The following is a 23,741-nucleotide window of genomic DNA, read 5'->3' as shown; positions in this document are numbered from 1 at the left end:
AATGCGGCGCAGAATACTTCCTTGTAGCCTCGATCACCTGCAAGCATCCGTTTTTAATTAAATGAGTGGTTATGTAATGCAAGCGTTAAACTTTATAGCCTAAGGTTTTGCCACTTTCTTCTAACTGGTCTTTTATTTTCGTTTCAGATACTTCAAAATATGCAAATTAGCCTTTTAATTTCTTACAACTGATTCAAGCATTTTAGAAAAAGATAAAAATGTGTCCCATTGAAGTTGTTCTTGTGTCTCTGTGGCGCAATGGATTAGCGCGCTGGACTTCTAATCCAGAGGTTCCGGGTTTGAGTCCCGGCAGAGATGATTGTAGCCTAGGCTATTTAGATATAATTCTTTACATCATAAAATATATTTCTGATACAATAATTCATTCATTGGGAATCTATTAAATCACTTTCAAAACAGATTTTTATAGTCTGAAAGAAAAGCATCTGTTTAGTTGACAAGTCATTCAACTTTGCACGATAAATTCAATTCAACCCCCTGGGGGTAAATATCACCTATCGAGGGGGTAAATTTATTGAATCATAAATTAAAGCAAACTTCATTTTTTCAGTTACGGTATTAAAAAACTGGTAGTGTTGCATTCGATTTTGATTCAAATTTATGCTTAATGTAAGTTTTCGTATTTTTCCTTTATCTCCACGCAAGTAGACTACCAGTTTCATTTCAGCAGCGTATGTGTGTTACATTTTTACTGTACACAACCTAATTAGGACTTCGACCACAAAGTGGATTGCAACTCTGCTGATTGCAACTCAAAGCGGTTTGTGATCAGATGGGATCAGAACACTCTGTTCTTCTTTATCACACTGAAGTTCGGTGGCTCTCTAGGGGTCTTGTTTTGTCGCGAGTTTTCGAACTACATGGTGAAATCAAGATTTTTCTTCCAGAACGCGAATCGCGAATCCCCGTTGAGTAAGCACTTTGGCGACAACAAATTTATTGGTGCATTGGCTTACTTGACAGACATTTTTTCAAGTTTGAACCAGCTCAACATCCAAATGCAAGGAAAAAGTGTTAGCTACCATTATAGATGTAGCCTACATGACAAAATTCAGGGCTTTCTGACAAAATTAGATCTGTAGAGTATAAGAGTTCACAAAGGAATTTACGCAATTTTCCAACATTTGATGATTGGAAAGTCAGTAGAAGTCGCAACGAGATTTCTGACCTCGAAGTCGAAATATGCCAGCACCTTGCCGCCTTAAAAGAACTTTGACGGTTACTTCGAAGGTGAAAGTTTTAACAGTAGGCTACTGCTCTTTGGATAACTCAGGGGTGGGCAAACTACGGCCCGCGAGACCATTTTATGCGGCCCGCCGGCACTTGCAGAAACTCTTACTCATCCCTTATTGTTTTAATTAAACAGGTGACATGACAAAATATTATTCCCTTTACGAGTGTGTTTTTCTCTTCACTTTCAGTGCGTAACCACACACACGTCAGTTTGAGTGCGTAAACACACATAAGCATTCAATGTGATTTTAGTACCAACATAGTTGATGAAGAGTGGAGGTTGGACTTTGGGTTTGCCATTGATATCATGGAAAAGTTGAACGTGAATGTAAAACTTCAGGGCAATGGTTTATTTGCACACGAGATGTACGTCCACATTAAATCATTCCAAATGAAGCTGTCATTGTTCCTCAAACAAGCTCGTAACAACAGGTTTTGTCACTTTCCTTTGCTTCAAGAAGCAAACATTTCTGGTGAACTTGCAGCAAAGTATAAAGTTCAGTTGGATACCTTGACTATCGAATTCAGCAGAAGGTTCCAAGACTTAAAGAACCTGGAACCGCAGTCTAATATGCTCAGCTCTCCATTTACTACAGAAGTTTATTCGGCTCCTGAGGATTTACAGCTGGAACTGCTGGACTTGCAAGCAAATAATGACTTGAAAGAGAAGTTTAAATCAGATTCACTGCCTGACTTTTACAAGTCATTGTCTGACGATTTGTTTTCAAACTTAAAAAACTTTGCTGCTAAGGGACCGTTCAAATATTACGTAACGCTATCGAGGGGGAGGGGGGTTATGAAAAGCGTTACGTTAGCGTCCCATCTGGGGGGAGGGAGTTCAAACAAAACGTTACGTAACGCTTACGAGTACGGTACGGTAGTTTATTTGTGCCTACTTTCCGAGTCAAGCAGCAAAAAAGCGACACACGGTGATGAACAGGTATGCAGGTGTACCTATGACCACTAGCGTACGCAGGGGGGGAGCATTGGGCCATGCCCTCCCTCCACCCCCTTAAAAATGTTTTAGTAGTTAACGACGTAGACTAAAGCATTTAATATGTTTTGGATTGCACTGTCAAAGCAATTAACAATGTTGTTCTATTGACTAAGCCAATACGAAATACATAGCCCAATCCACCTACCTCACCCCAGGTATGCCAATGTAGCATAGAGTTCTGTAAGCCTATTACAGTGAGAAAGAAATGGATAAAGTCTAAACTACAACCATACTGGGATATCATAAAGACGTCCGGGATATCAATGGCCAGTGGCGTAGCCAGGGGGGGTTACAACCCCCCCTTTGGCACGCGTGTGACGTCACGATATTGAGAATGATACTTTTAGTCTCTTTATGCTTAGGAATGATGCTTTCAGTCTAAAAAAAACTTGCCTAATTTTAAACAAACTGCAAGAGCGAGTTTTGCCAATACCAAACATCTCAGCCAGGAATCAGCAACAAGAAAACATAGAGACTTAGCTTTATTTCCGAAAAATGCCAAAGAAAACATGATCTTATCCTTTTGCTATGCAACCTGACAGCACCATTTTACAGGAATATTTATACCCACATTTTTGTTGAAAATGCTCTCAGAATGCACCAAATTCAAAGTAATTTTTTTAAATTTTCTGGGGGAGGCCCCCCAGATCCTCCACCGCTGGGTGTCGTCTTTGGCGAAAACGCCGTTGGGCTAGGCCCACCGGTCGTCAACCCCCTTCCCCTTTTAAAATTCCTTGCTACGCTACTGTCAATGCCCCCCCTTCAGAAAATCCTGCATACGCCACTGCCTATGACTGTTACATAGCCTAGGCCTACATATGTTCATTAAAGAACCAAATGACTTTGACACAAACCTCTCAACAGGTAGAAGACATTCATACGTGCGAGTCTGAAGAAGACAATTATGCATCAAGTTCGAACCACACAAGCGAGAGTAGGCTACTGCTCCAATATATAGAAATATTTTTGAAGCATTGATGACCCCATTCGAAGATGCTTAGCTTTCCTTGCGGTTTCTTTTGTGCTTTTGTGATGTTTCTTTCAATACATAACCAAACAATGAAAGGTTTGGATTGAAACATTTTGGGCGGTGGGCTACTAAACGTTTTCAGTAGGCTACATAACGTTTTAATCCAAAAAAAGAATATAGCTAAAATTTCATGTCTCAAACGTAAGCTTTAGGTGCATACAAACCAAGATATTTTATCAGCACGTGTTTCCACGTCATAATTTTGATATAAACTGGCAAAACGGGCTTTGTAATGGAAAAGCGTCACGTGGGGGAGGGGGGGGGGTGACAAAAACGTTACGTTGGCGTCACATGGGGAAGGGGGGGGGGGGTCAAAAATTATTTGAACGCTCCCTGAGTTTTTGACACTGTTTGGATCCACATACATATGCGAACAAGCATTTTCTTGTTTAAAAATAAACAAGTCGAAAAACAGGTCTTTGCTGACAGACACCAACTTGCATGGTGTTATGAGCATATCTACCAGCAGACTTGCTCCCAATTTGCAGAAGATTGTGAAAAACTGTGAACAGTTGCACAAGTCTCATTAACTTTTGTGATGATTGCATAGCTTTAAACGTAGGCCTAATTGAGTGTGAAATAAAAAAAATTGTGTTTAATATGAATATGCGTTTATTTACACACCGGGTAAATTTTCCTACTTTGTAATGAGATTGTGCGGCCCCCCGGCTGCAACATTTTTCAAATGTGGCCCTCAGTACAAAAAGTTTGCCCACCCCTGGGATAACTCATTCCTTCGAAGCCAAGTTAGAAAGTATTGCTGACGACGATCATTGCAAAGATTGATTGATCTTCAATGTTCAACAACGCTTTGTTCCAAATTCTTATCGTGCAATGGTGACTTTTCCAAGTTTTGGTGTGGATTAGTCGAAGAGTTTTTTACGCTGACTGGATGGATGGATGGATGGTCATTTATTTTTGTTTGGATGCGAAACGTAAAGACCAAGACGTACAGTTTACATCCAATGAGAGAGTGCGAAAGACAGTAGCCCTGAAGGCGTAGGAGGCAGTGCCGGATTAACAAAGTGCGGGCCTGTAGCAGATTGATTTGATGTAGGCTACAGATAATACCCGGGAAGTAATTGAATATTTTATAGATTTGATCTACATTCTACAACAACAAAAAGAACAAAAGTCTAATGTAATGTTTTATTTGCAAGGAAAAATATAGAACTTCAACAATATCATTCAAAGGTCTTTTCGACGCATTTTGATCTCTGCGAATTTGGCAATTATTTCAGATGAGTTCAGTGACTTCAGAATGTCATTTTCAATATTCAAAACAGTTAGGCCTACGTAGTGTAGCCGCTCTTGCCCCATCGTGTTTAGCAGATAGTTTTTAATCAACTTCAATTTTGAAAATGATTTCTCTCCAGTTAGTTACCATCATACAAAGATAAATGCGCAACAAATTGTCAATATTAGGAAACGTGGTGTCAATATTGTTTTCTTTAATCAAAGTGAAATAGTTGAGTTCTGGAGAGGAGCAATCAATAGCAATGTGCTTTACGAATTTTGAAAACTGAGGTAGTTCATCTTTCAATCCGTCTTCCAAATCCTGGGGATATGCTTTGGAAAGTTTGTCAGCACTTTCTTGGATCTGCGCAGGTGTTAGGTCATGCAGATTTCACAAAAAACTAAACCGTGTGTTCAATTGGGTGTATGCCTGCGACGTTGCTCCAGCGCAGATTGTAGGCTGTCCAATATACTGCAAGGAAAACTTCCACCCGGAATCTGTCTTTAGGTGATTGATTATCCATTGCATCTGGAACTGTACGGCTGCTGCTTACATCCTCATCGCGCCTTCGATATCGGACAATTCTTCTTGTGCTTGTTGGTCGGTAATCCGGCACCAGTGAGCTTCTGCGCCTCTGACTCAAACTTAGCGAATTGTTCCCTGAAAGTCTGTAGAGATCCTGCCAAAGAGGCACACAACGCTAAAGCAATGTTGAGATTTTGCTGCTTTGCTTGAAGAGAGGCTGGAGTTGCCTGAAAGCAATCAAGTAAGCTATTCCAAAAAACCACTAAGATTCCAGTTTCGAGCAACTCCATTTTCTCGAGGAGTCCATTTGCCTGCTGTCGACATTCTGCCTTTTGCTTTTGGTCATTCGCAAGTTTCTCTAGTGCCTCCTTTATGAAAGGAAAACGTTCTTTAATAACCTTAATGGCATCAGCTCTTGCGGACCATCGTGTTGCAGAGAGCCTCTTTAGCACTCCACTCTAAATAACCTTAAAATCGCACACAAGAAACGATTAAATTCTTCCCTGTGACAACACAATGCGCGAAGTTGCCATTCTCTCGAATGTTCCCTCAAACAACTAGGACTAGCATCGTGGGCTAGCGGCATTCGAACAGGCAGTTGCTTCCAACGGAAATTCCCGTTTTTTTAAGTTCGGAATAATTAAGAAGAGACAAGACATTGGGACTAGTAATTTAATCCTACAATTATAATGTTCTCCTATGCCATTCCAGTTTGCAAGCCAAAACTTATTTTTTTGCAAAAAAAAAAAATGTTGTGCTCGCCAAGCGCGGGGCCTTGTGAAACGCGGGGCCCGTAGCAGCTGCTACATCTGCTACTATAGAATCCGGCGCTGGTAGGAGGTCGTCGAGTCTGCACTCTCTCAAGTGTGCATTTGAAGTTATTTTACCTTTTCCAACTACTTATCTGTGTGAAGCAGGGTTCTCTTCATTGTTGACTATTTAAACAAAACATCGATCTCGCTTAGTTCCCTAAGACGACATGCAAGTAGCTCTTTCATCGACTGTTCCAAGCAAGGCCTATGAGAGGGGGGTACGGAGGGTACGGCGTACCCTTGAGGGCCCAGGACTGTGATTGTTGGGGGGCCCGAAGTTGTAAATTTATAGATTACGCGCAAAATTATTTGGTTAAAACCATCTTAAATGACTAAATTCAAGCATAAAAGTTGTTATATTCTGTAGTCCTAGGGGGCCCGTAATGTAGACAAAGGGCCCGGAATAGTAACTGAATTAATTGCTCGCAAATTAGCGGCCCAAAGTGGTGATTTAATGCTTTAGCCTACGTGCTAAAATGTTTTGTTAAAAGCATCCTAAACTAAATCATAAAAGTTGGGTATTCTCTTGTCCGGGGGTGGAGGGCATAGTGTAGCAAAAACATGATTGAGAAAACCCCGGGCTTATTTTAAACAGCCCGGGTATTTTGGGGCTTTTTTGTTTTTTAAATACTATTTGGAAACGGTAGTCTCTGCTAGGCATGTGGTGAATGCAAAAGTTAAATAAGAAAGTTTATTGGTCAGATGATTAATTTGATTATGTTTTAACAAGATTTTATGTTTGAGCCTTATTAGAGAGCTTGACTTGTTGTAGCCTACCAGATACCGTACACATAACACTTACTAACGTTAACGGATTTAACATTTTCTATTTAACACACACAAAACAGAAAAAACTACTAAATCCAACGTTTTCGACACCACATAGCGTCCTCATCAGGAATAACTAGCCTATAGGCTACATCAAAGATAAATAAATGAATTTGAAAATTTCACATTAAAGCTGTACAAGCGACACCTCTCAACAGCACTATCAACAACTGACACACGAATTCAATGCAGGATACACAAATTGGCGAGTGCACAACACTAAATAATAGTTTTATTGCAGCCTGATACTATTATTGCGCACAGATGTCCAATTCTGCAGTAAAATGTTGTATAGTGTGCAATGTGCCTAAGCAAACATCACGCGATTTGCCCAAGACAAAGAGGGTCCGAAGTGAGAGAGGGGCCCGGAATGACTCTTCGTACCCCTAGTAAAAAATTTTCTCAGAGGCCCTGGTTCCAAGAATTGTTCGCGGAAAGCAAGCACAAAAGTCTCACTGATTGACTGTTGAAACTGCGTGTCGGTTATTAATAAAAAAAAAACAAAAAAAAACTTAAACATTCTTGTGTGCTTTTATCATAGTTATTTAGGACATTTGAGTAGACATTATTTTTTACAGGACCCCGACAAAAACAATCGTGTATTCGGCTATTCAGCCAATAAACAGCTTGTTTTTGATATTTGCCAAAGTAAATCCAGACAAAAAAAATGTTTTGCATTTCTTCGCATGGTTGACTGGACACGATGACATCACAAGGGGCCACCAAAACGGTGGGGGTAAATTTTACTTTTTTCATTCGGCAAGGGGTAAACGAGACAAAAAAGGTTAAGAACCCCTGCATTAGACCAACAATTAAAATGTGTTCTCGATTCAGCTGTAAAATTTGTTACCGTAATTAACTTATATTGAATTGAGACTTCTCCAGCTAAGATTATTTACCATTCTTTGCGACAAAATGGTGTCGGAACATAAAAGTCTTCTTCATTCAGAAGTGAGATGGTTGTCCTGAGGTAAAGTTTTCACCGGTTATTTCTTAAAAATAGAAAACACGAAATTGCTGCAAATCTTGACGACTTTGATTGGTTGGCAAAACTGCTGTAGCCTACCCTACTTATCTTGTATTTTTGAGATGAACAGCTTAAATATGTCATTACAAGGCTGGTTTGGTTTTGAATCTTTATCCTCGGACTGACAAAGCCTTGATTGGTTATTCCTGGTAGTTTCGCATACTTGTAGACAGTGGCGTACGCAGGGGGGGGGGGCCATTGGGCCATGCCCCCCTGCGTACGTCATGCCAATGTAGCATAGTGCTCTGTAAGCCTATTATAGTGATTAGTGAGAGAGAAATGGATAAAAAAAATGCCCACCCCAGGTAGCCTATGCCAATGTAGCATAGTGTTCTGTAAGCCTATTATAGTGATTAGTGAGAGAGAAATGGATAAAGTCTAAACTAGGGATATCAATGGCCAGTGGCATAGCCAAGGAGGGGGGGTTGGGCCTTGGGGGTTACAACCCCACTTTGGCACGCGTGTGACGTCACGATATTGAGAATGATGCTTTCAGTCTCTTTATGCTTGGGAATGATAGTTTCAGTCTAAAAAAAACTTGCCTAATTTTAAACAAAACTGCATTAACCCTTTGCTTTTCAACGTTTTTTTGGAAGTTAACTGCTCAAGGGGGGGCCGTTTTTGGATCAAATTCAATCAGCTGTTACGTGTTATCCGCTGATGCTATTTCAACAGAAGTTGCACTGGTGTGAAAGCAAATCATTTGTCTATAAGTTTGAAAAGTCATTATTTTAAAATTTTATATGTTAAACTTGATATTTCAATTTTTGCAAAGGTACCCAAAAACGACAATTTTGATTTAACTTGCCGCTATTTAATTACCGTGCTAATCCGATTTCATGCAAACTTCTAAATAACAAAGAGCTCGATCGAATGCACGAAGTGTGTGTGCGGTGTGCCGAATCATTGCATTGATTAGAATTTACGACTTGCGAGCAAATCTTATTGTAAGCTACTCACTGATTCTAAAATAGTTACAATCAGAGTAACATTGTTACACGAATTTGAAAAAAAATCAAAACTGCGTTTGTTGTCTTACATTTTTATCCTAAACTAATGCATTCCGAAACTCATGGCTAGCTTCTAGTTTTATGGAACCAAATTTCTCATAAGTAACACCTTAGCCTGCTTGAATAGCTGTTTACATCTTCGTTTGTGTATTTTAGGTCTACAATTGAGTTCGTAGTATGAATATTTTTAGTAGAGAGAAGACAATTGAACAATGAACATGTTGTTGAAATTATCTGAAATTTCTAAGTTCAAATTAGGTGCTTTTGAAATTGTGGATTTGTGTCAAGTCGCATCACAAATATCATGCAGGCCACATCATAAGTCATTTCGCTTACGAGTGTTTATAAACATGACTCATAAATTACATCCACAAAAAATACAGCATTTACATCAACAAAGCTAAGTTGGAAGCTCACTTTTTATTGAAGATTGTGTCAATCAATTTGAAAATACATTTTTAGTCCGCCAGCGTCGTAATAATGCAACAGCGAATTGAGGAACATGCGTAAACAAAGGAAATGTGAAATAACTCACAGTCAGCAAATCTACATAAATTTAACGTTTACAAATGTTGAATCAATGTAAAAGGACTGGATTGCTGACTGGGTCCTTGTTGTTTGAAGCACTAAAAATACGCGTAAAAGCGACAACATCAGCAAGGCAGTGATTATGTTTCTGGCCAAAAAAAAAAAATAACTTTTGACTTCAAAGATAAAAATGATTATAACAAAGCTTCAAAGTTTGTCGTAAAAAATTTTACAGAGATACAATAAACATAATCATTTTGTGCCAGATTGTGAGAAGATTTCCTAGATTCTTTCCAACCATTTGCAGGATTGCAAATTATTTTCCATAACTTTATATTGCTAAAAAATGGCTTCTTTGTTGAAACAACGTGGCTACAATTTTATAAAAAATTCTTAGGCCTACTACATTGAAGTAATGAAATTTTTTTTGTGATTTTGCTGATGACGTTTTACAATATCCGAGAAGTAAAAAATAATAATGATGAATTATTTTACAAAACCGTGGTTTGCAAGTGCTTCACAAAAAATTGTTGGGGGAAAATTTACTATTAGACGTAAAACGTTTGTAAAAGAAAATTGTCAGTTTACGTATTTATAATGTTTATTGCGCTGTTATCGAATTATAAACTGCCTGTAGGCTATTGTCTACCTTTGTAGTTGCCGGCCAGCTTAGAGCAGCATGCAAACTAAGCGTTTATGGTATTTGCATCGTGTTATGATTCTCGAAAATTTCCCACAAGGTCTTTATTTTTATCGTGATATTTTGTGCCTCTTTTGTCCTAAACTTGAAGTTATTGTGCAGCACAATCCACATCGGTTTTTAGACTCAGTCTTCATTGAAAATCTTTTGTGTGGTGCATCATTTCAAGTAGTGTCTTCCCCTAAACTGTTGCACAAATCGCCCAGAACCAGGTTGATTATTATGTATCTTACAGCAGTTGAGAGCCCGTTATTGTATGTGTGGAATTATTACTGTAGATGTCTGACTAAATTCATGCCAAAGTCGAGCAAATCCTGCTTTCGGGATCCTTGCCGTTATTTACGGTATTTTTTGTTGATAAGTTTAGGCAGCATTTTTCCAAGATAAATGAAGACATCGGTATTGTTCGTCACTTAGATTTAGTTTTCTCAGCATTGTTTATTCATTCTTTGATCCACTAGTTTGTCCCACTTTTGGTATAATCGGATCGTTTATAAATGGCGGGTCTTCACGATAGCCGGCCTCTTATACATTGGCGCAACGTATTCAGATGTTGAATCAATGATGAAGAAAGCTGATTTGTTGTTTGTCTTATGTGACGCCTAACTTTATGCCTCGTCTACAGTACAAAATATCTTGTAATGTACATTGTGTACATTGTAAATTTTGTTTGTAGGCCTACATTACAAAATATTTTGTAATGTAGATGAGGCATTATCATCTTTATTTTGCGCTCTTTGGAACAAAACACAGTGCACTGTGAAACAAAAATACAGGACAGAACAACAAGTAAGCGACATAAAGCATTGAAGGGACGCCATCGAGTTAGCTGATACGTGTAAATGGAGCCTATCTCATAATTTTGAGTGTATCTCACAATTACTGTTTGCAAAAACGCTATTTCTTCGGCTTCTCCCAAAAGCATTTGCAGTGATACATTTCCTCAATTGCAAGTTTTGTCAATGAGAGCATTTCCATAGAACGTTTATTTCGAAACCAGGTTTTCGTGTTTTTATCCAAGAGAAGATTTCTTATTGTAACGTTTTATATTCGTCAATGAATAGGCTATTATCTGCTTGAAACAACTGTTTTGAATAGTTTGTGGCCTCCATAGCCTACTATTTTGATCGTGGATTGCTATTCTTCTTTGTAGAGCTGATAACGCAAAAAACGTTTGCTATTATTGTTTCTAATTAACAGCTTTGCGATCACTGGCTTTTCTTTGTAGCATAAGAAATAACGCGCTTTGTATTATTGAGGTCAAACCAAACAAAGGAAAGCAAGAGGATGCTTCTCTCTGCTCGCGCATATCGATGCACGAAGCAATTATGAGCTTATGGCTTGTCATCGCAATGTAATCCGTTTCACGCTTTGCTGGAAGTGAGCTAGAAATAGCAAAAATTCACCAAAATCTTGAATTTACAAGAAAACTACACAACTTTTAGCATCAAATTTAATATCATCAGATCCGCCTGGCAATTTTAGGAAAAGTCAAGAAAAACCAAGTGCATGGCGTTACTGTGCTTCAAATAATTAAAGGAAATATGAGGGGGGGGCCAAATCTGGCCTCCCTTTGAGGAGCAAAGTGTTAAAAGAGCGAGTTTTGCCAATACCAAACATCTCAGCCAGGAATTAACAACAAGAAAACATAGAGACTTAGCTTTATTTCCGAAAAATGCCGAAGAAAACATGATCTTATCCTTTTGCTATGCCATCTGACAGCACCATTTTACAGGAATATTCATACCCACATTTTTGTTGAAAATGCTCTCAGAATGCACCAAATTCAAAGTAATTTTTTTAAATTTTCTGGGGGAGGCCCCCCAGATCCTCCGCCGCTGGGTGTCGTCTTAGGCGAAAATGCCGTCGGGCTTCGCCCGCCGGTCGTCAAAACCCCCCCTTTCAAAATTATTGGCTACGCTACTCTCAATGGCCCCCCCCTTGAAAAAATCCTGCGTACGCCACTGCTTGTAGAGGTTCTTGACATAGGGCCGGTTACCGAGATTGCAAAAGTGAAGTTTTCCGATTGTTGAAGTGTTGTTGCTAGGAAATTCTTCCATTCACTAGGTGCCGCTGAATGGAGAGCAGTCCTGAAATGCTTTGCTCAAGCGCACACCCCGAAAGTCGAAACAGCGCCGCGTGATCTTTAGCCGGGCGCGTAACCACTGAGCTAACTGTCTAAACGAAAGAGAATCAATTGACATTCTAACAGTGCATAACAAAATCAAAAAGAAAATTCAACACTGGGCTAGCCGTGTTTAAAGTGAAAGAATGGATTTGTTTTCTGAACTGAACGACTTTCTTGAAGAAAATGAGTTTAGTCAAAACATTGTGAAGCAATATACAGTAGGCTATTATTATTTATCTTTATAGTCTTTTTCAAACGTTTGATAAATATTTTCCCGAAGACACCAGATTGCAACAATACGATTGGATATTATAACCTTTCAGTTTTCACAGCACGGTATCGAATACTCACTATATCAGGGGTCACCAACCTTTTTTGCATGCCGGCCACTTTGGCACTAAGGAGAGCTGTGGCGGGCCGCACTAATAAAATTTTAGGTAGGTTGACTCTTATGCTAGAAAAGAACGCATTTCGTATCCAGTATCCAGCGTTACATGTTGTTCATATTTATGTTAGAATACCGCAGGACATCATCATCTACCAGCTCATTCATTCCATCACCCACCAGGACAAGAAACAATAACTTAAAATGGATATCAAATCTCAATCGTCTTAGGCTACTGTGTGATGTGCAGTCTAACCACAGAAAAAGCTCAACACCTGCTAAATTTAAACCAGTTCATTAAATTTTAAATTTAAACACCTGCTAAGTCAAAACCAGTAAATCGATGGAACTTCCGCAAAGCCAACTGGACATTATTCTTAAACGCAAATGCACCAGTTTACGAAAACCAGCAACCATGGACATATAAATGAAGCCTACACTTCATTCTGCCAACTCCTGTTAGATGCCGGTAAGGCCGGTATCCCACGAGGGCAAAGAAAGCAATATATCCCTACCTGGGACAAAGAATGTCAGTACAAGTACAATGATTTCCTAAAGGCTGAACCTGGCAGTGAATCAATTTAAAGAGCAAATAACCTAATGGAATACCTTGATAAGAATCGCAGAGAGCGCTGGGAGGAAACTGTCCAAAGCATCGATTTTACTCATTCCAGTCGTTTGGCATGGAAGACATTCAGCCATCTTTCTGGACGCACCTCTGCTCCCAAGCGGTGCCCTGTCTCAGCAAACGCCATCGCGACACAAGTGCTTCGTAATGGAAGATGTAAACAGATTGACGCAACATCGTCCAGAGCAGTCAACTGTGAGATCAAACAGCTTTGGGCGACACACAACTCTGACATTTATCTTGATTCTCCTTTCAAGATCACGGAACTGCGTAACGCAATAAAACTCATCAAGACTGGTAAATCTCAGAGTCCGGATAAGATACCTCCTGAGTTTCTCAAGCATTGCCCTACCAATCTATTAGAATGGCTAGCTAAGTTCTATACAGCTTGCTTTCAGCAACTGAAACTCCCTAAAGTATGGCGTAAGGCTTCAGTGATGGCTATTCTCAAACCAAAAAGCCTGCCGATGACACCAAGAGCTATAGACCAATATCTCTCCTTTGTGTCCCATTTAAACTCCTAGAACGACTGCTTCTTTTACGTCTTGAACCTATCATTGAACCTCAACTACCGAAGGAACAAGCTGGTTTCCGTCATGGACAATCTACAGTTGATCAAGTTGTGAAACTCACTGACGACATTGAAGATGCATTCGAACATCGAGAGAAAGCTGGCCAGGTACTGGTTGACCTAACTGCAGCCTATGATACGGTATGGCATCGTGGACTGACTCTCAAGCTTCTTCGTTTTATCCCTAGCCGTCACACAGTTCGATTCATTTTGAAGATGATCTCTAATAGACGCTTCACACTTTACACCAGTGATGGACAGAGTAGTCGACCTCGCTCTCTGAAAAACGGCGTGCCTCAAGGATCAACCTTATCACCATTGCTATTCAATATTTACATCAGCGACCTCCCCTACACCAAGTCAAAGCAATATGGTTATGCCGACGATTTAGCCCTATTGGCCACTAATAGAATCTGGTCCAATGTAGAGCACTCACTGGAGTCAGATATGAAAAGAATTTCGGAATACTTAAATACGTGGAGACTGCAACTCAGTGCTACAAAGACTACCGTCAGTACCTTTCATCTCAATAATCACCAAGTCGACAGGAAATTGAAGGTCGAAGTCAATGGTTGTCAGTTACCGTTCAAGAGTCAACCAACTTATCTCGGGGTGAAACTGGATAGGCAACTGATGTACAAGCAGCACATCCAAGGCCTGCGTGAAAAAGTAACTGCACGCAATGGACTTTTGAGGTGCTTGGCCGGCACAACATGGGGGGCAAAACCATGTACCCTCCGCATAGATGGCCTGGCGCTTGCCTACAGTGCCGCGGAAGACGCAGCTCCGGCATGGTGTCGCAGCAAGCACACCAAAAAATTAGACGGCTCCCTGAACGAGACAATGCGCATTGTTACTGGATGCTTAAAACCAACACCACAGCAATACCTTCCAGTGCTGTCAAGTATCCTACCCGCTAATGTACGCAGAGAAGCGCTGGTGTCTTTATTGGTAAATAAAGCCTGTGCTGATCCGAACCACATAGCCTACTACACCAGCGGTTCTCAACCTTTTGAGATTCAAGGACCACTTAAAAAAATTGTGTCTCAGTCACGGACCACTACTTCCCTCCACTTCCTCCTCCCCTTGTAACGAACGTCACTTATTGCTTGCTAAGTCATAAACAGCAGTTAGTATTAGAAAGATTGCTACATTTAGTGCGAACCTTGAGCTTGCACATTTGAGCAAAGCATATCCAAACGAGGTGTAATGCTTGAAAGACTCAATCGGATTTCATCTTCGACTTCAAGTCGAGAACAATACTTTGTTTGTATTGTAACCAGTGCAGAAAATCCACATTCACAAAGATAAGATGTCGCAAAAGGTAAAATTATTTTCAAAGCTTTCTGAGACAGTTGTGGATACTCATGTGTAGCTTGTATACAAAATTTTATCAAGCTCACTCTCGGATGGATGCAATATATTCAAAGTAGTGTCACTGGTCAGTTCACGGACTGGAAACCCCAGAAAAACTCTAAACGTTTAAATCACCAAAGTAGAAGTTAAATTGATCCTGCAGTGACTGAGTATGGTCAGAAATAAAATTCATCAACAGTTGTTTATTGATTTCAGCATTTTCTGTTTTTTTAGTGAATTCGTACAATTGATTAAACATGTCAAAGTTGCCCTGCAATAATCTTGTCCTCCAAAGATAAAGTTTTTTTCTTAAAAGCAGACACTTTATCACTGAGGGTAAGTAAATTTGTCTGCTTTCCTTGCAGCAGTGAATTAAGTTTATTCAGTTGTTCAAAAATGTCCGTCAAATAAGCCAGAACAGCAACCCAAAAGCTATCGTTGAAATGAACAAGCTTGGATTTTTTTCTCCAAGAAACTCTCTCGCAGCATCGCGTAACGAAACAGTCGGTTGAACACTTTTTCCCTGTCGGCTAAACACCAGAAAACTTGGGTATGCATCAGTAGCTGTTCATGATCAAGATCCTTATTCGAACATAATGAAGCAAAGAGACGACAATTTAGTGGATGAGCCTTGATAAAATTAACAACTTTTATGCAAAAGGTTTAAAAAATAACGATTTCAAACTTTGCTCGCGGACCACCAGGCAAATACCCGCGGACCACTAGTGGTCCACGGACCACAGGTTGAGAACCGCTGTACTACACGATTGCGTATCCACTCCCTATGTCCCAATCATACAACGCCTACCATCACGGCGCCCTTTTGTAAGGCATGCTGCAAAACTCCAGCTCGCTGATTTCAGCACGTCAGATGCTTGGTCCGAGGAATTGAGCACTGTGCCAAAAATAAAGTCTCGCCTCGTTCTATTCGATGTCTCTTCTGCCTCTTCACTCCCACTTGGTTCTGAACTTCAGTGAAGGGAGTGGGTGACACTGAACCGAATAAGAACGGGAGTTGGCCGCTTCAATGCTTGCTTGACACGCTGGGGCATAAGGGACTCTGCTCAGGGATATCTAAAGAAGGGGATATGAAGGCTCAGAGCGATTGCCTTATTCTCATGACACTAGAAGGGCGGTAGTTGGTACCCCGTTAAACATGCGGTTCTTTTTAAAATTGCAGAAAGTTTTGTAGTGCAGCTGGTACACTCAGCTACACAAGACAGTTAGCAAGTGTTATGTAGAACATATTTAAAGAATACTTGTTTGAAAAGACAGTTGAAAGGTTACCAGTTAGCTGGGTTTTTTTGACAAAACTTTTGCAGTTGGCTAGGTGTAAAGCAAGTATACGGGTAGTTGAATTAACAAGTAATTATGAGCATTCATTGAATATCTATACCTGGTGGTAATAGTGCAATGCAGATTGTCATAACAAAGTTTATTAAGTTACTATAGGTGCCAACTGTTATTTTACCATAAACAGAGATTATTTAAGATAAATAGAAGCCCTTCTATTGTCAGACGTAATAAAAGCCTTCGTATCCCCTTCTCTAGATATCCCTGACTCTGCTGCTTGTCAGTGCGGTGCGACGGAGCAAACAGCTAACCACATCATCTTTGGGTGTCCCATCTATTCCCCTCCCAATGGAATAACAGGCCTCCGCACACTTGACGATCTGACGAAAAGTTGGCTTCAAGTCCTTCCATTCGGCTGACCACAAACTTTCTGCTTCATACGAACGACGACGACGACGAACACCTGCTCTCCTGGGCCACATCGAAACGGGCTTTTGCCTGAGGATGGGTTTCTTTTATGTCCGTTTTTTTTCTCCATCCTATTATTATTATGACTGCTCAATTGCTCATCCACATCAATATTGGAACTGGCAAATTTAATCCACAACACTTTTCATTAGGCTGTCATTCATTACTTACATGTGTGCTTCTCTCTGTTTTTGTTTTATATTTTGCTATTTGTTTTTTTTGGTTTTGTGGCCGTGCTAACTACTGTTATATAGCCTACTACATAATTTTTCATTCAGGCACGTTTTAAACCTTTCAAGGTTTTGCCACCTTTTCCCGTTCGTTAACGTGCTGGTAGGTTTATATCGATTTTTGTAGTTAGTATCTTTTTCGTCCCGGACGCGTTAATGACGAAAATTAAAACGATTGATGGTGATTGACTTTTGACTTTTTTAACAATGCCTAATAAACGAGGCCACTTGTTTTGCGCACTTATAGCGAGGCGAGCAGTTGCATCAGAATATTCATCGCCAAGCAAGAGTGGTGTTGTCACTTCGCTTCACAAAAGATATCTTGCAATTAACAATTTCAGTAAACAAGGAAATGTTTGACCCATCGCAATACAAGCAACAATAGTGACCTGCAAACATATCAGCGAAAAATAGGCTCCAATAACAGGGGTAAAGACAGAGGCGTAGCAACCGCCCTCCGAACCCTCCGATCGGAGGGGGCCCCGCAAGGAATGAGGGCCTCTCCCCCGAAGTTTTTGGAAGACTATCGAAATACACAATATAGGCTAATCACATGGTCACAAACGCACGCGAAATAGCCGAGCTTATTGGTATTGAGCAGGTGTTTTCAAAAAACACGGTGCGACGTAGAAAGAGAAGGTTTGGTTACGAATGTGCTGATGATTCGAGTCGTTTTTCAGCTGAAGAAAAATTCAAATCGCAATTTTTTCTTGTTCTCACTGATCAGGCCATGTCTTCTGTTTCTTTGCGCTTTCACCAACTCGTGGAGTGGTACAAGTTGTTTGGATTTCTGAACAACGCTAGCAGCCTGAAGAAGTGTCTCAGAGAAAATGGTTGGTTGGTTTTGAATCTTTATCCTTGGACTGACAAAGCCTTGATTAGTTATTCCTGGTAGTTTCGCATACTTGTAGAGGCTCTTGACGCAGGGCCGGTGACCGAGATTGGCAGAGTGAAGTTTTCCGATTATTGAAGTGATGTTGTCAGGAAATTATTCTATTCACTAGGTGCCGCTGAATGGAGAGCAGTCCTGAAATGCGTTGCTCAAGCGCACATCCCGAGAGTCAAACTTGCGCCGCGTGGTTTTGAGCGGGCACGTAACCACTGAACTACTGGGGCGGACAATGGAGCTGGACAATCACTGCAAAAGAAATAAAATAAAAATGAGAGACATTGATGCCAACGAACTAATAATGGAATTGAATCGTTTTATTTATGTCATCGAGAACGAGAAAGGACTTGTCACGGCAAGCATTTTTTTAACGTAGCCTACAAGAACAGCCTTCAGGAGATATATCCGAATCTTTGCATTTACACCAGAATTCTTCTGACCGATCACACCAGCTACTGTCGCTATAGAGCTGAAAGGACCATCAGCAGAATGAAACTGATCAAGAATGTCCTGCGCTTAAACCGTGGCAGACGACAGTTACCATCGAAAACAAGATTGCCAAATCCCTGGACATCAATGACCAATTACAATAGACCTTTTGCATAACAAACCAACAGAGCGTGACGTTGGAGTCGTGAACGACTAGCCGCTGTTCACAATGCTGTGCGATAGGGTTAGTGGCGTAGTTTGCAGGCGAATAAATTGTTTAACGTTTGCTTGAGCTGTTGTTTTGTGGTTTTTACAGGCGTGTATCAGTGTTTCAGTATAGTTTTCCAGAAAATAAAACTCTTTTAAGTTGTAAACTTAGGCTACAGAAGTGTAAACCTTCGACCAGTTCTTTGCTGTATTGGAAGCGATCTTGCCCGGCAAAGATGGGAAGAATTTCCTGTATTATACAGCTTCAAAAGCTAAGCATGCAAATCAAAATGTTGATGCAGAACTTTATGACGATGCTACTTTCAAAATACCTCAAAATGATACAGGAGCACTGCATCTAGGCTACATAGACTAGCGGTGGAAGATGAATTTTTCTTGGTGTTGATGAAGCTTCGCCTGGGTTTCTTTTATACAGACTTAGGCACAACCGCACAAGGTTTGGTATTAGTTCTGCATTCGTATTGTACACCGTATTTTTCATTCATGAATGCATCTCATGTATTTAAGGTTGATTAATTTGAACATATTCCGTCATCGTGATGTTATCATAGCAGCCATGAAGCCAGACTTCAAAAAGGACTACTCAAGCACCATGGTCACCATCGACTACACTGAAGCCTACGTCTCGAAACATCATCCTCACTTCACCGTCAGTCGTAAACGTACTCGAACTATAAAAGTACGAACACTGCAAAGGCATTAGATTAGTGGGAGTTGATCCAAGAAATAAGGTATGTTTGTATCTCAGTTGTACACGGGTAATGTGAGTGACGAAGAAATATGTCAGAGGAGTGGATTTTTTCACCTTTTGAAGCAGAAAATAGCTGCTAATGAACTGCACTTCAATGGTGCTGTTATGGCCGAAAAAGGGTTTCTTATAGAAAAAGATTTAGCCTACATGGTATTGGTCTACATTTGAATATCCCACCGTTCCTAGGTAGGCCTCAAATGAGTGAAGACGAAGTGTTGAATACACGAAGTATTGCACGCCATCACATTCATGTAAAGAGCGGGTCATAAAAAAATTTGTCAATTTTACATCTTCGACAAGAAAATACCAGTGACTATGCTTGGCATCACCAATAAAGTGTGGTTGGTTTGTTGCATATGTTATGCAGAATGAAAATAAAATGTTGCAAGACAAGGTACCACTAACGTGATCCATAATTCCCGGTCAAAATGCACACGCTCCACAACGGCCGTCCTAAATTGCCTTTCCTAGTCCGTTAGCCAACACTATGGTTAAAACGAACAAGAAATGAAATGTACCGATAACCTACATTAATTCATAAACACAAAAAATTTACTTTCACCTGCCAGCGACCTCACGCTTGCTTGCAATAACAAGAAACGCCTTCATAAACCGTAGAAAACAAGCGATTCTCAACCCTCGGACTCCGCGTAACTCAAACGTCACGCTCTGGTGATTTTGAATGTGCAAAAGGTCTATTTGCGCAGAACAAGGCTCGAAAGAAGAGCTTTGCGTAATTATGGAATATGTCTATAAAACCGTCTTTCTTTTATTATAGACAACTGTCACTTGCGGTGCTTATCAGCGTGGTAAGAATTTGTTGATTAACAACATTTTGCAGTACTTGCTTCGGCAGTACATACTAAAATTGGAACGATAGTACAGAGAAGATTAGCATGGTCCCTGCGCAAGAATGACACGTAAAATTGTGAAGCGTTCCATATTTCTTTAAAACAAAAACATTTTGCAGTACCGGTACTAAGCTAAATATTTTCATAATACAATCAAAAAAGTCTTTAAATGTATATAGCCTACAATATTTTGCAAATTTGTTAGGCTATAAATTGAATTGGCACACCGACCTATTTTGCCAACAAAAACTTGCATAAAGAGAACACTGCTCGTGACACACAACAACGGTGAAACGCACACTAGTGTTTACATTGGTTTTGATTGGTTGAATCTTTATCAGTTCAGTTCAGTTCAGTTGTTTTTTTATTTCTGACCATCATATCAAAACAATACACATCAACATAGCAAAGGTCAAGAAAAAGGTAGAAGCGACAAAAACGCGAACGTTAAAACGTGCTTGTGATCGAAGTAAGTTATTGAGTTGAAAAAAATTTGGCACGGTCGCAACACCTTCAGAAAAATTTAAGATATAAAGGGAAAATAAAAAAATGTTACAAAACAAATAAACATATATAGGCTATAACTTTATTAGCCTACATAACTTTAGCTGATATATTGAAGATTTGTATGGACAGTTGCTATGAAGATCGGCCATGGTGCGTTATCAAGAGTGCTGATGGTCGTAAGGCAGTGACGTTCGGTGGCTTAAACCATTGGGAAAGCAACTTGGAAATATGCTGCAGCAAGGTAGTAGGCACGAGGGGGCGTAACCGTCGGGCGAAGCCCGAAGGCGTGTTGCCGAAGGCAACACTTCCAGCGGGGGGTCTGGGGGCCTCCCCCAGAAAATTTTGAAAAACATTTCCAATTTGGTGCGCTCTGAGAGCATTTCCAAAACAAAATCTTCGGACTTTCCCAGTCCGAGGATAAAGATTCAATCAATCAATCAAACTGGGACTAGTCTAGAATGTTGGCTGCTTTTTTAGACTGAGCACAAAAACTTATTGTCAATGTCATCTGTAAGCATTTACGACATGCATTGGACTGGTGCACTAGTAAAGAGCAAATAATTAGCCTATATCAATCAATCAATGTTTTATTTGTCAGTAACAGGAACATAGGTACATGTTTGAAATATGCAATTAATATACACAATGCAAAGTTACACAAGTTCCCATACCGACAGGGAGACAACGAAACGACCATACGGTCTACAAGTCAATTGCCACCCTACGGAAATGACGATTTTGCCATTTAAACTAAGCTTACAAGAGAAAAATAAAACGTTAAATAGTACGGTACAATTATAAACAATACGAATAAAATAGTACCATAGCTATCTAAATACCACAACAGACAGGAAGCAGCGAAAGACTATGTCAGTCATCGAGTCAGCTGCTTCCCAGTTCTTAATGTGACAAATGTCAAGCATCGGCAAATTACGTTGAAACAAGATAGGCTGATGTTCAGTAATATTAATAAAAGAAAAAAAAAATTATGTGCTGCTGCGATCCTTCAGTAAAGTCCTGTGGTTTTATTCAAATATAAACTTTATTCCGGGTGATTAAAAATAGGAAAAACTTTTGAAATCAATAAACTCTTGTAGCAAGGGCGTTTAAACTTCAGTGCAACCAAGAAAAGTTCAAGCCAATAAATAGTTCAAGGCTACGAGTAAAAACATTTTCAGTAACAGTATTACAATACAAAAATAATCACAATTTAAAAAAAAAAAGGTATAGCCTAGGCCTATTGTTCTGTCATAAAAGAAATGGCTGAGTGACTCTCAGTGGTACCTGTTAGGCTGCATGAAACTAGCGCAATGTGACCATATAATTTGACAAACAAATTGAATAGAATGTAAATGAGAAATAATTGAGTGTAACCGAATAACACAATAGGTCAATAATGTTTTCTTCAGACGAAATTTAACAAAAATCAAATCCAGACGACGTATCAATTACAAAGTTTGAGCCCAAAATAACAATTTATGACAATTTTTGTCACTTTTCCACTGACATAAAGCAACAAAATTTAAATTCAATTAAAAAAAATCAAACACTTCGCATTGAAATAAAAGCAAGAAAAAAAAGCATTTTTGTCGATTTAGGCTAAGTGCGATTGATCCAGACTTGTCTGGCAGCCCTTCTTAAAAACTGACTAGGCTTGATTGCTGGCCAACGTTCAATTTTTATGTCAAAAACTAAGTAAATTATCATTAAAAACTCTTGCGCTGGTTTAATTAAATTGATTTATACCGATACAACACACACTAATCCAGAAAAGTTTAAAAAACAATTGAATTTAAAACAAAAAATTTTAGGACAAACTTTGAACCGATTTGATAATGGGCAGCAAACAAGATGTTACACAATAGAATGTAAAACAATTAATCCACATGGCTTACTAATGGTTGTTTGATAAATTTTCTACCGTATTGTACTTCAATTGCTTCACTGGATAATAATTTACTTTCCTCATCCCTATTCTTTCAAAGCTGAGGCTGGCGAGTCAATTGCTTGTTTGTTACATGCGGCAACCGCAGACTTGGATTCTTGATATGGGTTTCTTTGAATTGTTCTGTCTTTGCGAATTCTTTATCGATTTCGAAAATTTTCGGACTGAAATGACCACAATTAAATTCCTTTCTAAATTTGACTAAAGTTTGCTATTCTCCAGGCCTAAGTTTTTCTTTAATCCAATTTATATGTTTAGACCTGGAGAGCAAAATCTTTGCTGCTTACTTTGTAAAAGCGCGGGAAAAAAGTTAAGCTAGTCTATAAATTAAGCTAGTCCATTCTTGAAGAACACAAGTATGTTTGCTCTGAACTTGTGATGTCAGTCTATTGACCCAAAGAATTTAAAAAACGCTTGTGCTGTTTCAGTACTGGTTGGTTAATGTACCCTTTGGAATTGCATGTTTTATTGTAGAATCTATGTTTTTTTGGTAAGAGAACCAGCTTTATTTTTAGCGTACTCAGTAGCCTATAGTTACAAGCCCGAAAATCACTCATGCGTAGAGGCTGTATTCCTTTCGCCTGAAACCAAAAGCAGCCGCTATGAGATACGCATTGACGTCACTGGGAAAGCAACTTTAACCATAACACCAGATAACACATCTGATTGGCTAAGCAGCTGGTGTCGTTTTGCAAAACAATTGAGGATTGGATAAAACGAAGGCGTTTTTCAATGTAGGGTAAGCAATTTTGAAAGTTGATTTCCCTGAAGCTTCAGTGATGGTTTCTGACAAAAGCGTTTGCGTTAATTGGCATTTATAGGCAAGACATGCGGTTTGGTGAGGACTTAGACTACTCACAAGCGTTACAAGTAATTCTAGTCACGAACACAGTAATTTTCAAGTTAAAATAGACTTGATAAAAATAATAAGAAGTTAAACCTAGAATTCAGTCATTATATTTTGAATAGTTTTCGCTCAGGTAAGCACTGCTTTCCTTGCTTTCCCTCACCGATCGTCACTGTCGTAAGGGGAACACGTCTTGATGCGTTTAGCTCATAGCAAAGAGCAAGACGCATCAAGACGTGTTCCCCTTACGACCATCAGCACTCTTGATAATGCACCATATCCTCGGA

At 39.6% G+C, this 23,741-nt stretch overlaps 2 non-coding genes across 2 annotated transcripts; both read left to right on the top strand.

Moving 5' to 3' along the window:
• The first annotated feature begins 244 nt into the window (after window positions 1–244).
• Trnar-ucu (transfer RNA arginine (anticodon UCU)) lies at window positions 245–318 on the top strand. Its single transcript has one exon. It is a non-coding gene; the product is annotated as a tRNA-Arg (tRNA).
• A 19,828-nt stretch (window positions 319–20,146) lies between these two features.
• On the top strand, window positions 20,147–20,252 carry LOC145771435 (U6 spliceosomal RNA). Its single transcript, XR_014289225.1, has one exon. It is a non-coding gene; the product is annotated as a U6 spliceosomal RNA (small nuclear RNA).
• The last annotated feature ends 3,489 nt before the right edge of the window (window positions 20,253–23,741 follow it).

This window comes from Aplidium turbinatum, chromosome 5, assembly GCF_918807975.1.
Source record: "Aplidium turbinatum chromosome 5, kaAplTurb1.1, whole genome shotgun sequence".
Classification (NCBI taxonomy): domain Eukaryota; kingdom Metazoa; phylum Chordata; class Ascidiacea; order Aplousobranchia; family Polyclinidae; genus Aplidium; species Aplidium turbinatum.
Note: the sequence above shows the minus strand (reverse complement) of the source record. Positions and strands in the feature narration are given on the sequence as shown.